The 6,365-nt window shown below is 33.5% G+C and overlaps 1 pseudogene; it reads left to right on the top strand.

Annotated features, from left to right (window-relative positions):
* Positions 1–688: 688 nt before the first annotated feature.
* On the top strand, positions 689–6,147 carry LOC149234292 (GEM-like protein 5; annotated as a pseudogene).
* Positions 6,148–6,365: the final 218 nt, after the last annotated feature.

Raw genomic sequence — 6,365 nt, 5'->3', positions numbered from 1 at the left:
CCTCCATAATTGAAACAAAAATTCTAGCTAGTCCATGGAATTCCCAAACTAACATCATCAAGACAAATACCCTCAACATGAGTTAAAAGACATTTGCATTGTTGCCCTAGTGAGACACAACTTCTGGCTAGTCCAATAAATTCTCAAACCAATATCCTAAAAACAAATGTCCTCAATATGAGTTAAAATATGTCTACAAAATGAGTTCCATCTATTTTCAACCCATGTATTTGGCCCAACATTGGATAAAGAACCAACATAATCAACTATGAGTCTTGCAGGTGTTTCCAACATTCCCTGTGTATCATGAGAAGCATTACCAGAACTACCACATGTTGATTTTTCTATAGTCATTGTTCAAGGAGCACAACTCTGCATGTCAAAGGCACCTTATAGGACGAGTACACCTAAGCTTCTTAAACTAAATGTGTCTTTTTTCTTTGTTAAATGATGAAACCCTTTAATGCATTGACTAAGCACAATTGAAGAATTCTACCTTAAAGAATACATTGTTTCTCGGGATTGATGATATCTTCAATCAAATGAGGTGTGATCACATATTGTTTAAAACCTATTACACATATCGGATAAGAATCAAAGATGAAGAAGTATGGAGGGTTCTAAGATAATGATCGAGATAATTCCAAGGAGGACCAAGATTGTGCAAAGGGGGAGGTTGATGGTTTAGATGACGTGCTTGAACAACTATTGTCAAAGCAATAAGAAGCAGAGGCAACTCGAGCACACTGTCACCAAGATGCTCACATTCCCATCTTTTCTCTAGGGTAAATATACATGCTATTTATATTTATTAATATCATTTTCCAGCAATTATCATTTTTATTGTTCTTTGAAGTTATAGACTTTTAGTATGGAGGGTTCTGAGATAATGATATTCACTGGATTATGGCTTTATTTGTGTTGTGTATAGCTAAGGTAGATGCATTCTTAGAGAACTTGCATAGATGGAGAAGAAATGTTGATGGCCTAGTTGAGGATTTTTGGGCTCACAGTAAGTCTATAAACCTCTCTATGTGCATAATCTTTCAATATGAGTAAAACCTGAGATTTAATTGTATGCAAAGTGAGTGAAGTATACAATGCATCTACCTTTTCATTGTGTTCAGTGAAGCTTGGGGGAAGTATCTCTGAAATAGTATGGGGAAAGTTGAGCTTGGGGAAAAATAGTAGCTCAAGGTGGAGTTGACAAAATTTTAAGTTGAGTTTCAGTGTTGGTCCAACATAGAAGCTCTTGAAAACTTCATCTTGTTACTTTTCATCCAGCAGTAGCCCTATGACAGGGCTACTATTCATATCAATAGAAAAGGTAGCCTTCTACAATGACCATCCACTCTCCTTCACATCTTCGTAAGGAAGGAATGTTTGAATCTACTATAGGGTAATACATACATTATCACATTAATTCTAGACTAATGATTGTGAATTAAATTTTATTTTAATGTTTCCTTTTTATTAGGTGTATTACACAGTATCCCTTTCCTAGGTTTCCAAAAATTGTTTTTTTATGAAGCTTGCATTTCTTGAGTATTTATGTTAAACATAAATGACACCCACATTTCTCCCTTCTATACCATCAATCATAATTTCAAGGAAGTGGGTGCAACTGTCTTTTATTATCAAATCATCAACATAGACAATAATAATCACATTGTCATCACCCATTGTTTTAATACAAAAATTTAGGTCCATTGGGTCTAGCTTGGATAGTTAAGAGGTGAAGGTGTTATCCTCTACACCCAAGTTCAAACCTCACTTATGGCATCTTTTCCATAATGGACTGATTGGGGCTAGCAAGGTACTAGAAATTTCACTCTCACTTAAGTACTCATGGGTGGGATGATATTTTTCCAAACATTTTAAGCTTAAGGGGTTAGCTCAACTTGTTACCAATGTTGCTAGGAATTTGGTTAGTTCTATTCCAAAAGGCATCCATTTGGAATCCCTTAAGTTAGGCACAATATACTATGCTAATGAGTTTAATAGGTACACAAATCCACAAATGCAAGGAAGCATCCCTTGGATTTCATGGCAAGGCTTTCCTTGTAAAAAGAAAATAACCAAATTTAGAATATCGTTGCTTTTTTTGAAGCCACTAGCTCTAACATGCTCATTTAACTTTGGGTATCATGCATTGGTGGTTATTTTAGTCCATATAAGGCTTTGACTAACATGCATTTCAAAGTTTTTATTACCTTTTGCCACAAAATCTAGGTGTTTTCTCAACACATTATGAAAAAGGTTCTTGTTGTCCATTTGGTGGAATTTCCACCCAATCTAGCAGCCAACACAATTATTATTTGTATCATTTTTGCACTAATGGTTTTTCAAAGTAGACACCCTTATGTATTAAGCCTTTTGCAACCAACCTCACTTTATGATTGACAATCATGCCTTCTTCTTTAAATTTGGTCCTATAGATTCATTTAAAACTAACCATTTTCTTCGCTAGAGGAAATTCAATTAATTTTCAAGTTTCATTATTCATTAAAGCAACATAATTGGTTTTGATTGCATCAAATCCAAATCTTGTGGCTCAACTACAGTGATTAGCAAATCATCCTTCCTTTATATTTTTGTCTCTCATCAAATTTGGCATCCTTGGATGATTTTGTAGTGTCATTTTAATTTTTTCATGCTTGGTACTAAATCAATTTCCTCCCCCCCCTTTTTTTTTGTATTCATTTATATGTAAATGTGTTTTGTTGCATTTTTGAGATATAGAAGGAATTTCAAGAAATCCTTCAAATTTTGATCTCTTATCTTCTTCTAGAGCTTCCTCCAATCTTTCTTAATTTTGTTGCCAAAAATTCAGATTATTTTTTATCTGATTTCTATTCAAAATATGCATCCCTTCTAATAATCATGTTCCCATAAATGGGATCATATAGTTTGTAGCCTTTTAATTCAAAACAAAAGGAAACAAAGACAAATTTTTTTCTTTTACTTTCCACTTTATGTCGAGTTTAATTAGGAACATGAAATAACTGGTACAACCAAAATTTCTAAAAAATTTTAACTTGGATTTGTGTACTATTCAGAATCATTAAACTCTCTTTCCTTCCATCCCCTTTGTAGGACTATTGCTAAGCAAGCAAACAGTTGTTTGTACTGTCGCTTCCCAAAATAACATTACCATATTGCACCCCTTCATCATTCAACACCTATTCTTTCATTCTGCACTATATTTTACTATTTGTTGTAAGAAGTTGTAAGTTACCCCCTTAATGCCATTTCTTTTATGAAGCTAAACAAGCTCCTTTGAAAGGAATTCTCCTTTCCTAGTTGTTCTAAGAACCTTGATTTTCTTTCCCCTTTCCTTCTTAATCAAGGATATAAAAATCTTTAGAATATCAAACACCTATAAATTATATTGTTAAGTACACACATGTCTTCTTGAATAATCATTAATAACTATCAAAAGATATTATGCATCATCTAATGGTTAAGCTTGCATAGGAGTGTATGCATCAGCATGTACTACTTACTAGTTCAAGTACCTATGTGGTTCTCATTCCTTCTCCAAACTTTTCATAATGTTGTTTCTTAACTAAGTTGGCTTTGTAGACTCATTTTCTTTCAAGGTGTTAGGTGAATGACCCATTTTCCTAAAAGTCAGTATTGAACTCAAAATTGGCCAAGGATTAGACCAGACTCGGACAAGAATCAGTCGGAGACTCTGTTTATGGCCATACCTATCATGAAACAAGTAATATACTTCTTTGTATCAACCAATGATGCATGTTGCTTTCCTGTAATTGCTTTGACCTATTAAGAGAATTTTACCAACCTCTAGTAATCACATGATTACTTTTGTCCTTTATTAAACATTTTTTTTATTGAAAACAACAAAATTTCCTTATGTTATTTTTTCAATGGAGACCAGCTTCTAGTTCAAACGTGGAACAAATAGCACATTATCGATATTTTTAACACTCTCATCAACCATCCTTGTGGGAACTATTTGTCTTCCCTGCACATCACGAGTTCTATCATCTCAAGGTTCCACTACCTCGTTTTTTATCATCAAACTTTAAATAGTACTCCTTGTTAGACATGTGCTTGGAAGTTAGATCCCAAGAACTCTAAAGCATAAGGAATATTTTTCAGGACATCCATAGAGAGAAGCTATGTTACTCCATCTTTTTGGTTTTCTTTATACTCAACATAATTTATTGTGTCTTCTAATTGTGATAGAACCATAATTAGAAATATTGCTCTTAAAGTACTCATTTTTGGTGTGTCCAAGTTTGTACAATGATCATAAGATTTCATTCTCATTCTTTTACTAAAATTGGAATGAAAATCACTTTTTTTTGTACTCAATATTCTACCTCCCACAATTCTAATTGAAAACCCACCTTTTTCTCTATCGTTTCCTTTTATGTTCATTTCCACCATGTTTGGATACAAATGCCTTATCCACACTCCTCTCATCAATATGTTTTCATCTTTTATTTCCTAAAAGACCATACCAACCACCTTATAAAACACTAGTATAGTTCTCCTGGACAACACACATATGGAGAGGCAACAAACACATTATATGCCCTTGGAAAATTGTTCAACAACATAAAAAAATAGTTTGCACTTAATCATTTCTCTAGTCCCCCACAACTTATGCTTGAGCTCTTTCAACTTCGTAACATGTTCAGTTTAATTTATTTTTTATATAGAATCTTCAAAACTTCCAACTAGTCTTTAAGAAGCGTAATTCTTACCTCATTTGATGTCTCCCATAGAGGATTGAGTTTATTCCATTCATCACTAGCAATGGAAATGCTTCATATATGAAGAAATGTTTTGTCAATCACTCCGAGGAAATGATAATTAATGGCTTCTTTTAGTATTCCCTTGCCACTGGTTTTGATTTTGCTTCCTAGCTTGTTACAAGTTATCACAAGCCCTTATATGATAAGAGGGATTCCATTTATGTTTCCATGCAGGGTATATTTTCTTATCTAATATATGGGAATCTAATAACACAAAGCTATGTATTCCAGAAACTTTCCTTCAATTGTGTTAACAATAATTTCACTACACTCTGTCCATGCTCACTGATACACATTCACTTCTCTGGAAAATTTTCATCAGAATGACAACACTGGCCTATGCTACTGTGCATTTTCATTTTTCTAGCAACCCTCATATTTTTGAACTATGCATACATTTCTGCCCATCAATCATGTTTTTGCCTCACATAAGCTCATTTGGTTTACATGGGTTCTATTTGAGCATTGTTCTAGATGTTGTTATTGCATTTTAACATATGCAACAATTAATATATTGTTTTCACATTCTTCAGTTTGTACAGGCATGAAACCTCACTTTAAGTCATCAAAGCCTAAGGCATACTTTAATCTTTAATAAAAGTTTCATAAGGTTAAATTTCAAGGTAAAACCTAATTTTTAACCTACAACTATTGCCCACACCCACAACTATTACTCATGCATTGTGTGAGGTTCCATGTTTAAATTTCTTTCAAGGTATATGGCATTCTGCAGTGATTTTTCCTCTTCTTTACATTTGCACAATCAATGTATCCAGACTTTCAACACTACTGCCTAGGAAAATTTCACACTGCAGAATTCAAATTTATGTGTTTATGTCCCATGATAAGAACATATTTGGATTTTATTTTCCAAGAGTTGACACAATATGATTGTCTACAAATTGGTTCCTGCGCTCTAGAGTGTAGAAATTTCTGCCATCCACAAAATTTACAAATTTCACCTCTTAACTAGAGGCTTCCTGGATATTAACCCTCTGAATTTTTGGCCTGGTGTATGTGAAGAAATATAAAAAAAATAGTGAGCGACCTATAATTTATTTTTTAACAACTCGAATCCACTAGGAAATTCAAGAGGAAAGATACCAATGTGTTCCAATTGATAAATGCCTTCAATACTCAAAGATCTGTAACTGATCTTGGATTTATTAGATTGGATATTGCAGGCGGCTATAACTCTTGGAAGAGTGAGATTAGTGAACCCATGTGTGAATGTGAACAAGCCTTTAGAGAAATATATACAAATCTAGCTGTAGATGATCATGAATCCTGGTTCATGGGTTTCGTTAATTATCAAAAGGACTTCAAACATCTTCAACGAATAGTGACATCTTATTAGTTATCAAAGTGTATGTAAAGAGAATTTTTTAGAGGTTCTTCAAAGTGAAGATCATTATGAGGCAACAAATGCATCTTTTTAGGTTAACATACAATATGTATTGAAAGTTTAGTCTTTATACAACACACAAATTCTTGAATGTCTTGACATTTGCTATGAATCATTGATTGGATTTGTGGTTAGAACTCCATAGAGCTAAGTTGGATTGCTACCATAAG

Source organism: Pinus tabuliformis, chromosome 8, assembly GCF_031772625.1.
Source record: "Pinus tabuliformis cultivar Carrire ecotype Pingquan chromosome 8, CPIR1, whole genome shotgun sequence".
Classification (NCBI taxonomy): Eukaryota; Viridiplantae; Streptophyta; class Pinopsida; order Pinales; family Pinaceae; genus Pinus; species Pinus tabuliformis.
The sequence above is the reverse complement of the archived record's forward strand: the minus strand, read 5'-3'. Positions and strand labels throughout refer to the sequence as shown.